General features: G+C 31.5%; 1 long non-coding RNA gene across 1 annotated transcript; it reads right to left on the bottom strand.

The window, feature by feature from the left end:
* Positions 1-481: 481 nt before the first annotated feature.
* Positions 482-9,973, bottom strand: LOC145269793 (uncharacterized). The gene is made up of 2 exons (XR_013865244.1): positions 9,847-9,973; positions 482-2,109 (listed from the first exon to the last, which is right to left on the bottom strand). It is a non-coding gene; the product is annotated as an uncharacterized LOC145269793 (long non-coding RNA).
* Between the last annotated feature and the right edge of the window lie 2,322 nt (positions 9,974-12,295).

Raw genomic sequence — 12,295 nt, 5'->3', positions numbered from 1 at the left:
CTCACTTAAATAAACAATAAATGATTTTGAAGAAACAATGAAAACGTCTCAAATTTATATAAGTTTTATCCGTATTAATAGCATTAAGTGGAAGGTTAAAAATTTAATAAACTATCATTATTGATGAGAAATATTTTTGCATACTTTAATAAAATATTAAAGAAATATAAGTTATAATACTTGTATTATTTGTTATTTATATGCATTATTGTGTCACATTGATTAGCAGCCATTTCTTTGCAGGACCTTGCAGCTGGACGCCAGGTTGCTGACACTCTCTGCTTATGTGCGACATAACCTGCATTTGTTGCAATTGGTGATATCGACTTTTTGAAAGGATTGGTCATTAATTTTTAATCTTAATCTTATCCTGATCATAGTGGGACGATCCTCGTTTTATCAACTTGCTTATCTATAGAACATTTGTTTAATTCTTCTAGAAAATATTTGGACCATTGTTGATTCTTCAAGCTTTTTCTCATGGAAGGTTTTAGTGAATTTCTGGTTTCTCTCCATTATGTGTTCGCATATGTTGCAAGATGTGTTGCTTCTTGGTAAAAGAAAAGCCACATACTTCACAATTATATGGTTTTTCTCCAGTGTGTGTTAGCCTATGTCGCAACATGGTTTGTTTGTGTGTAAAAGAAGAGTCACACACTTCACAAGAATATGGTTTCTCTCCAGTATGTGTTCGTATATGTTGCAACATGTTTTGTTTTTCTGTAAAAGAAGAGCCACATATTTCACAAGAATATGGTTTCTCTCCAGTATGTATCCGCTTATGAATGACTAAGTTGGATTTTCTTGTAAAAGAAGCGCCACATACTTCACAGACATATGGTTTTACTCCAGTGTGTGTTCGCATATGCTGCAACATGTGTTGCCTCCTTGCAAAAGAAAAAGCACATACTTCACAAGCATATGGTTTCTCTCCAGTATGTGTTCGCATATGTAGTATCTTGGCATGTTTATGTGTAAAAGAAGATTTACATACTTCACAAGAATATGGTTTCTCTCCAGTATGTATTCGCATGTGCCCCACCATGTGACTTTTCTGTGTAAAAGAAGAGCCACATACTTCACAAGAATATGGTTTCTCTCCAGTATGCGATCGCATGTGTAGCAACATGTTTTGCTTCTGTGTAAAAGAAGAGCCACATACTTCGCAAGAATATGGTTTCTCCCCAGTATGTATTCGCATATGTTGTGACAAGTTCTGCTTCTGTGTAAAACTAGAGCCACATACTTCACAAGAATATGGTCTCTCTCCGGTATGTGTTCGCATATGAATTGCTAAATCTCGTTTAGTTGTTAAAGAAGAGCCACATACTATACAAGCATTAGGTTTTTCTCCAGTATTTGATGTAGTGTTCATTTTCAAGTTGAAACATTTACAATTTTTTAGTTAAATAAATTTATATTTTACTTATGTTTTATTTTAGTTTCCTGTTTAAGTTTAATGGATTGGAAATTTAATGTCGTTTGCACATATATATTTTCGTCATGTTTAAATGAAAAATATTTTGTTTGTATATAAAACGGAAATATCTGATAAATGTATATATCCACACAAAATGTATGCTTCTGTATGCCAACTCACTATAAAACCAAACAATCCACATCAAATCAATATTGGATGTGAATTGCTTGATGAATACTGACCATATATGATAGATCCAGTGAATGTTTATGCATTTTGTAAGATGATATTTAAACCTTACGTATTAACATAATGTATATAGATTTTCACAATTTGCTTATATATAAATCATTTTCTGTGTATTTTAAGGGAAAGTTTTCACAACGCCACCACTTTTACAGCTCATTATTAAAGTCTTCTATAAGTTTTTATTATTCAAATATTCACTGCATTTAAAAAACTGTCAATGAGTACATTAGTCATATGCACTTGTGTTTTTATTTCAACTAGTCCATCATTTAATAAGCCTATGAATAGAAGAAATACATACTTAGTTGTCTGAATTCTTTCCATGTATTTACATAAAAAAAAATTTAATAAAAAAAATCATATAGTTCAGAAGGATATGATTTTCTTGTTTTCCGGCTTTGAACTTTCTGTAATTTGCATTTTCTTGATTGCTGGATATTCTGCAAAATGGAATAAACACAAATTTTACGAAATAATATAATTTTATACACGTTCCCTGCGAATATTAAAATGTGTGGGTATATAGAGGGTTACTTTTGTAATGGATAAATTAGAGATTGACGCAAAGCACACTTAAATAATCATGCACAATTTTAAAGAATTCCTCAAATTCATTTTTGATTAAAGTAAAAATATAATCAGGATATTTGCTGCAATACTTATCCATGCGGAAAATGAATTCTTTTTCATAAATATTAAACTAAATTTCCATAAAAGCTTCCTTAGTGATTTTCCAAATTTAACAATTGTTCTTAATTTATAAAATTTATATTTCATAAAATAAATGATTCGTTTAGTGAATCAACAATATAGGAATATATGTTTAAAAATTCTAAGAAATTCAAGAATATATAAATCACTATAATTTCTCTGATATGCCATAAAACAAAAAAAGAATAAAATAAAAATCATTCATCTTTTTCACCGAAAAAGGGAAATATGTAATATGCATGTAATTAATTTAACAATTTTTCCCATGCTTTTTCAACTTTATCAAATGTGTCATAATATATTTTATTAGTTGATACATTTACTTGTAGTAAATAATGTTTTTGATATGGTTTTCACTTAACTAAACAATAAATAATTTTGAAGAAACAATGAAAAGGTCTCAAATTTATATAAGTTTTATCCGTATTAATAACATTAAGTGGAAGGTTAAAAATGTAATAAACTATCATTATTGATGAGAAATATTTTTGCATACTTTAATAAAATATTAAAGAAATATAAGTTCTAATATTTGTATTTTTATGACCTGATTACTTTATTAAAATTAGTTTTATTTATACACATATAACGCTTGATTATTATTTATTATTATATATTACTTTAGTTGATGAAATTCAATTTTTTCATGAAAATAAGTTTTTGTGTAATTGCCATTATGCATCACTTCTAGATCTGTTTCTGACCACAGTTCCTGATAATTGTATAACGAATGCCAACAGCCCACTTGGGAACGCTGATTATGCAGTGATAATGGTCGAAATCGCCCTAAACTCTAGAGCCAAAACTGAAGAGCCATTGCTAAAAACAACAAAATATTATAAAAAGGCCGACTGGGAAGCCAAATGGGATCGTATCAGAGATGCCCCAGAGGGAAATATTTTCCCCTTCCTACTGAACAGTGCACAATTGAGACCACTGAATGGTTCGAAACATCAATTGAAGCACATATTCCCATGTGGCAATTTTATAGCAACTGTCATTGCTCAACGCCAGCAAGCGTACCACAGATTTAACTGACATAAGTCCCGTTCAAACAAACGGAAGTATATAGAAGCTAGAAGTAACTGTAAGAAAGAGATAGTGACAACTAGGAACCCGTGACTTCTGGAAAATCTATAACAGTATAGTAAATAATAGACAATCAACAATTCCCCCACTAACCAACAATCACAAAGTTGTGTGCTCAGCAACCAGGAAGGCTTGACTCAAATTCCACACTGGACCCTTCCAACCACCCCTCTCTGACTTTCCTTTGCACACAGACGCCACGCTAGACGATCTGAAAATCACCCCTGCTCAGGTGCATGCTATCATAAAAAACCTTGACACTTCAAAAGCATGTGGACCCGATCTCATCCCGGCTGTGCTATTAAAAAAGTGCTCTGCCAAAGTAGTTACAGTTCTCTCCAAACTCTACAACAAATGCCTTAATGAATCTTACTTACCAGACTGCTGGAAAACTGCTTCTGTGGTACCAGTTTTCAAGAATTCTGGCGAAAGAACTGAATTAGCCTCTATCACACTTTTCGCCAAAATATTTGAGTCCATAATTAACCAAGCTCTAGTCCATCACCTTACAGAAGCTAAACTTCTGACTGACCGACAATATCTATTTAGGCAAGACATCCGAATTGTAATCTCTGCACGTATATACCATTCACTGGACAAAGCGGGGGAAGGTAGCACGGTAGCTCTAGATATATTTAAGGCTTTTGACAGACTATGGCATGAGGGTCTCCTCAGGAAAATTAGATCATACGGTATCACTGGAAGAATATAATTAAATCCTTCTTAGATAAGAGAAAAATCCAGGTTGTCCTCGACAGTCGTACATCTAAACAATATGATATAAATGCAGGAGTGCCACAAGGGTCTATCCTTGGACCTCTATTATTCCTAATATTCATAAATGACCTTCCTGACAAAATTGCCTCTGAGATGAGTATATATGCCGATGACACCACGCTCTATAACAGATATGACAAGAAAACAAATGAACACATATCTAAAGAAATGGAAGAAACACTAGAGAATGACCTTCAATCTGTAGTGAAATGGGGACAAAAATGGATGGTCACATTCAATGCCGCCAAGACTAAACTTGTTTCCTTCAATAATTACAAGAAACCTTCTCTACCACCAATAGCAATGGCCAATGACTCTTTATCTTAAAGTACTATTTTAAACTCCTTGACCTAACGTTCTCAGGTAACATGAGTTGGAAAAATTACATTGAGAGCATTGCCAGGACCACTGCGAAGAGGGTCGGCTCTCTTTCATGCTAGAAAACTACTGATACCTGAAAGTATCCTGTACCTCTATAAGGCCAGCATTCGCCCATGTATGGAGTATTGTTGTCACATTTGGGCTGGTGCATCTGCTACTAGTCTCTCGCTCCTACACAAGGTTCAAAAGAGAGTTGCAAATCTGATAGATCCTGAACTGGCATCTAAGCTTCAGCCCCTGTCCTATCGACGAAATATTGCAACCCTCTGCCTGTTCAACAAGTATTTTAATGCTGAATGCTCTGACAAACTGATAGCACTTGTGCCCCCACAACGTAGACACCCTCGACAAACCCGACAGGCAGCTAAATCCCACCCCCACACAGTAGAGATCCCTAGATGTAAAAGATCTTTCTACTCCAATAATTTCTTCCCCAGAACCGCTAGACTTTGGAATTCCATTCCAGGTCCCTACTTCCCTGACTGTACTGACATGCAAAAGTTCAAGTGTAGTGTAAACCGACATCTTGCTGCCCAACTCCCTACATAGTACCCCAGTAGCTGTTGCCCCTGACAGTAGCCCCCTACACCAAAGTGGCAATGTGCCTTTTGGGGGGTGAAAATGTAATAAAAAAAATTTGCAATACAATATGAGGATTATTATGGGCATAGCTTATATTGAGATAAATCATGAAAGCAATATCCCAATATGTCTACAACATATATGTGTCATATATGAAACCAATATTTCTGAACACTTGTTACGCTTTCAATTATCTGCTTCCATAAGAAGTTTAGAGAGGATGCCCCAAACATTATTTCCAGAAGGAGGGTGAGTTTTCTCTCGAAACATACAATATATATCATTCACTGCTCTTCAACTATCTAGTGGCATACTACACAAATGGCAATTACAAATCTGAAGAATTCTATCAGGATTAGCCTAAAGAACATGCGCTTCAAAAATAATACTGAGAGTTTGTGTGTCTTTATACAAAAAATCAGGGAAGGAATTGTTGAACTTCATGAAAAACACAAGAGATTTCATGATTATGGAATAAATATTGACGATTTAATTATTTTGTATTATAAAACAAACACTGAAGATTTACAGATTTTATGGCCTGTCGATGCAGATTTTCTTTTTATAGAATGAACTATGGAGATTTCATGAAATTCAGTTCAACAGGAAGATTACCAAGTTCAAGATACACCTAAAAAGATTAAAGGTAAGATTTTCCAAACATGAAAACACTCAAAATGAGAACAGTATTTCTAAAAATACAAATAAAGAACCAAACAATTCTCAAAAATATTATTTTCTTACTTTACATTATTACGTATATCATGGATCTTTCTTTTTATCTTCAAACATACTCCAAATGAAAACAGTATTACTAAAAATACAAATACATAAAAGCACCAATCCCTATCTAAAACTTCTAGAAATATTTTTTTAATTTTTCTTATTAAAACTTTCATGGTTCCCTCTTTTTATTAATTTCTAAGCAACTCAAAAAAAAAAAAAATTCACACAATTAAATCTGTAAAGAAATGAAAATTAAATATTTTATAAATAGAAATAACCTGTTATTTAAAAATGACTGAATTTCGACAATAGATATAGGAATTTAGATTTTCTGCAAAAATATAAATCAAACAATTTTGGTTTAATACAATAAAAAAGACGTGAAGAATTCTAATTTTTCATTTTTATAAATGTATTCAAAACATCTTAAATCTTACATTAGTGATGTTGCAACTGATCAGAACATTCATAAAGGTTATGATGTTCAAATTAAATTTCTTACAAAAATCTACAAATGAAAAAAAATAAAATAAAAACACAATTAAAATAACAAAAAGAATAAAGAACACTAAACATTTTATAAATAAAATAATTAACTGATATTCAAAAACTATTTGAACATTAAGCAGTCTGTTTTCTTTAAAAGTTACAAAAATGTGCTTTAACATTTTGGCTATAGGTATATGCAGTTCAAATATACTAGTAAATAAGTTTGTAAACATAAATAAATCAGAAAATTTTAAGACAAGAATACGTGAGGAATTATGTAAAAAATGTATTCATAAAACGTCTTGTATAAAGATATTATACAAATTAATAAAAAATATTCAATATAATAAAATAATTATTAGACAAAATAATGATATAGGGTGTTGTTGCTAGCAATATATATATATATATATATATATATATATATATATATAAACAATATTACATTTATACAAGTGAAACCAAAGTGTTAAATATTTATTTTTCCAGATTTTTATGAACAAATTCCTGATGCAATTAAGTGTTAAATGAATCTTTAATGGTTACTCCATGTTTTATTTTCGACATGATGGGAAAACAAATGCACACATATGCAAAATAATGACCGAATACTAAAAGAGTAAATTCTAGTGTTTAGTGGAATGGGGGATAAATAGATAAGATTTATTGCTAAAGAGAGAAAGCTTTCCTTTAAAAGTTAAAAGAAATTTTTTCAACGAGCTATTATCATTGCTAAAAGCAGCATACCTGAATGTCCATAACTCAAACAACTTACAATCTCATTTCACATAAAATATAATCAATTTGACATAGAACCAATTTAGCATGATATAGAATCAATTATACATAAAATCTAATCGATTAAACATAAATTAAAATCAATTTAACTTGACAAGTTCTCTTCAGAATTCTTGTCTGAAGACATTTGCAAAACAGTAGATGAATTGTTTATGGTAGAAGTTAAAAACAATCTACAGCAAGATGGTTTGTTGTTATCACCATTAATTGTGTAGATGAAATATTTAATGAATTAAAAGTATGGAAGTGAAACAGAAGGTTACATAAAAGAACCAGTGAATGCCAAGATAATCTCCATCATTTCCTTGGATTTATTCAGAAGATGATTTGCTGGTGACAAATAGCATTTGGCACAAATGGACGGGACATAAATCTCACCTTGTTGAACTTGGTCATCAGGGCCAGTTGCTTTACTGGGATCGAAGATTTTGATTAGCTCGGCAATATCATGCACAGATATTTGTATTTCGCATAGCATGTCTTCTGATACAGAAGGACATGGGGGGGTGTAATTGCTTTTTTTTTTAAGTGACATATTTACATTTACATGTATGAGAAATATTTAAAAAAAAGCAAAATAAATTGCTAACAGAAGGACATATTGGGGTTGGTAGCCCTGATTTCATAGGGTAGAATTACCTGTAATATTCTCGGCAAAGAGTTTGGCTTTGTCTAATGCTGACAAGAGTACGTCAGGTCCATTGATGACTGTTGGGATAGAGCCAAACTGGTGGGAACCAAGCTACTGCTCAGCTAGGTTGGACTTGACGGACTGAGCATACAACTCTCTCGCATTCTTTATTACTCTTTTACACTGGTTGCTGGTAATCCTGACAGCAGCTTATGTTTCTATTATAATACTTTCTTGCTTCAAACTGCTAGACTTGTGAATTCTCGCCATCCTTCCTGCTTGACTGTTACTAACATACAGAAATTTAAATATTTAAATGTAATGCTACCAGATATTTTGCTGCTCAACTGGCTACAGAGTGTCCCTGTAGATATAATCTTAAATAGTAACCCCCTACATCCAAGTGGCAATATGTCTTGTTTGGAGTGAAAAAGAGTATACATGTGAATGAATTACGTAGAGATTATGTGATGGCGAGGAAATAAAGTTATAATATCAGAAACAGTTTAACGATGACTTGTTTTGCAAGTGATGCTAGACACCTCTCCATCTAGTCAGTGCAGTGTTACATTAATATTCCTCAGTTTGAGCCAAAACCACATTCACCACAAGAGCAAAGTGATAAAGCAGTTCGTCAAAGTTGTAATTATTCACCCAATTTTGTAATGATAGTGTGGTCATGCGAATGAATTGTTTAAATGACGGGGGTCTTCACAGACGGCTTCATACTGTCCTCTTCTGGAAACGCTTGCTAAAATAAATAAAAATGAGTAACATGGCATAAACTGTAACTCTTTTTATATATTTGTTGTAATTGGCGATCCAAGATGTGAAAATGCCAAGGGAAGATTAAATATAATTGAGTTAAACTTTTCGTCTGTAATTGTTTTTTTTTTTAAGCGACATATTTACATTTAAATGTAAAATGTATATGCATGTCAGATTGACTGGCAAGGCTGATGAAGAAGCAATAAAAATTGAATATAGCATAGTGGAAGTAAAGAGCAACACAGCATGATATAAACATATAAACATTACTCCATCATTAAGAAAACTTTCACGTTGCATGAACGAGAATGCCAAGAAACTTGTCAACACAGATGCATACAAAACCTGTTCCTCAAGAGTATATCAGAAGAGATGGAAAAAGCCATTTTTGTTTTGAGTTTATCTTAACATTCTTCCAATTTATAGGACTTTAGTTTTTTTTTTTTAAATATATGAGAAATATTTTTTTTTAAAATTGCTAACATCTACGATGTTTTATCTTCATCAAAACTAAAATAAATGCATTTTTAGTACTTAAAATCGAACTTTAGAAAATGGTTATTTTGTTTACATAAAATAATACATTTCTATTAAGATAAAAAAAAATGTTTATTATATTCTGTGATTATTAATAAATGCAGAAAATTCATCAAAATTGAATACATGAATTTTGGTGAATTTTTAAGTGAATAACTATTGAGCTTTTTTTTTTTTTCGGTATAAGTATTAATCTTCCACATTTTTCCACATTTTTTTTTAATACAATAAATATTTCCTATAAACATTGAAAATTTCCGTAACATGTTAAATATCTTCTTGTGATGTTTTTAGTAGCAGGGTTTTAAAGTTCCATTTTAACTGAATTATATCGAAAACCGTTTTTCTTTTTCTATTCGTATATTTTAGGTCGTTATGGATTATGTTAGAGTACGTAATAATATGTTAGGTAATTGTGATGTTTTCAATATAAAAATAATTTTCAAGGCACTTGAAAAAAAAAAGGAAAGAAAGAAACTTTAGAAAACAAAAGTAAACAATAAAAACCCGATTAGAATGATTTCTATAGTACCATTCTTCGTTTATATGCAATCATGGAATGTTAACTCATTTTTCTATTAAAACAACGGCAATCATAATGGTTTCGACGCGCCCCTGTAGTAAAACAAAGGGAATCATAATGTAATAAAAAAGAGCTTCAAAAGCAATTAAATTAATAAATACTTACTTTTTGTTTGGCAATCTGTTTTTAACAAAGAAACGATTATAAGATGAGTTAATTTAAACGAGATGAGTTTGACGGGTGGAGGTCAACATTTTAAGATGGCGACCGGAAAAACAAGTTCGCAGAAAATAAATTTTTTTCTTTTTTTATTGCGATTTACTTTTTGTTTGTTTGTTTTCATCGTGTTAAATTAAATTTCAATTTGATTTTTTGTTTGTTTGTTTGTGTGTGTATGTGTATGTGTGTGTGTGTGTGTGTGTATTTCGATAAATATATTAGCGAAAATATATATATTTTTTAGGCGTTCCGTTACCCCCCTATATTTCATGGTCCAAAAACTAAGCAAAATAAATGTGGGTTGATAAAAGTTTCAACATTTTTTAAACCTGAAAAGATCAAATAATTAAAAAAATAGTAATACATTTTATATTTTATTTACAACTTTGAGGTAAGTGAAATAAATAACAGGATTATATATATATATATAGAAATAAATAACAGGATTTAATAGAATAAGTAGTTATCAAGATAGAAAAAAATGCATTATGCACGGTAATTTTGGCGGCCATCTTGTTTTTTTTCCTTCGTGTAAAATTCTGATTGCTTAGGGCGCGCGCGCATGCGCGTAAAAAAATGGCCGCCAAAATTACCGTGCATAATGCATTTTTTTCTATCTTGATAACTACTTATCTCTGCAACATTTCAATGCGATTTTCGTATTCAGCATAGTCGAAAACCTTTAAATGTCGTCATTTTTAAGAGAATTGTGGAGGTGGACCTAAACGAAACAGTTACCAATTTTTTTTTTTAATTGTTATAATTTTCGATGCTCTATTTTCATTAAAAAAAAACAAAAATAAATTCATGCATTTTTCTACTGAAAACCATAACTTTAGTAAAGATGCTTTTTTTTTTTTTTTTGTTTAAACAAAATATTACATTCCCGCTAAAATATAAATAAAAATAATGGATTCATTATAATCCGCAATCATTTTTTAAATACTGAAAATTTTCTTAAAATTGGTTAATTTACTGGTTGTAGGGGAAGTTTTAAGTAACGGGAGGGGTCAGAATATTTATACATTGTGAGCGTCATTCATTTTGCACATACCTAGATACTACACTTTGATCTCGGCCAAAAGGTCAATAACCATTTTTCTCTATTTATTTATTCATTTGGAAAATTTTCCCTGGTTTCCATCCTAACATTTTCCTTTAAAATGACGATGTATTTGGGTTTTTGGATATGCTGAAAACGAATATCGCAATTAAGTTTTATAAATAAGCAAGTTCGCAGAAAATTGAAATAATTAATTTCATTTTTTGTGATTTAAAGTGTTGTTTTATTTATTTATTTTTCTAATTACAAATTTTCTTGAATTAAAAATAATTATTTTATTGTTAAAAATTAATTCATGTGTTGTTAAGAAATAACCTGTTTTTTTTTTATTAAAAAAAAAACTCTATTTTAAATATGAGTGGGGAGAATTTAGGAAAACTCGTTCGCGTAAAAATATTTTAAAAAATATTATGAGGGTGCGTTGCGTAGTTGCCTTTAAAAACCATATCCCCTTCAAGAACGAGCATAAATAAATGTTTTTTATTCAATTATGGGCAAGTTTACCTACATAGCAAAAATGGACGAGTATTTCAGGCATGAGTTTTCCGGGGGAATAAAAATACAAACAAGATTTTCTGTGAGTTTGCGTGAGAAAATGATTTATTTTAGTATCAAATTGAACAAGAAGAACGACCATACAAAAAGGTAAATATTGGATTAATGATTTTGGGCCTGGTTTTAAGTTTGTGAAATATTCCTAAATCGCGAACCCCAGCTATGTCAGGAGTCAAGTAACTCAAGACTATAAATCATAAAACTGTCCATCTGAACTTTTGTGCAGGTAAGAAATTGAGGTTCTTTAGAAGTAACCGTCGTGAAGCTAACAAATAATAAGATTCTCTTGAAGTAACCATTATCAGAACTTCTCAAAAAGTCTCAGAAGTAGGCCACAGAAGGAGTAACTTTAGCACCTACCGCAAATAGCTCGCAGTGTAGGTAACAGAAATACATCAAGATATTTTCAGGCAGACAAGACTAATCTCGTTTCTTTTATTAATTACAAGAAACCTTCTCAACCACCAATAGCTATGGCTAATAATAAATTACCTGAAAGTATTTTGTTCAAACTACTCGGCTTAACATTCAAAGGGAACCTGAGTCGGAAAAGATACATCGAGAGCATTGCCAAGGCTGCTGCGATGAAGGAGGGGTCTCTCTACCGTGCTAAAAAGTTACGCCTGAAAGTATCCTGTACATCTACAAGGCCATCATTCGCCCACGTATGGAGTATCGTCGTCACATTTGAGCTGGTGCATCTGCTACTAGTCTCTTATGTGGGGAAAATGGCTTACCGTACAAACGTCCTCATGTCTGTCTGTCCTGTGAGTTGCA

Source organism: Euprymna scolopes, chromosome 45 (assembly GCF_053919585.1).
Source record: "Euprymna scolopes isolate OS-2025 chromosome 45, ASM5391958v1, whole genome shotgun sequence".
Lineage (NCBI taxonomy): Eukaryota > Metazoa > Mollusca > Cephalopoda > Sepiida > Sepiolidae > Euprymna > Euprymna scolopes.
This window is presented reverse-complemented; position numbering and strand designations above follow the sequence as displayed.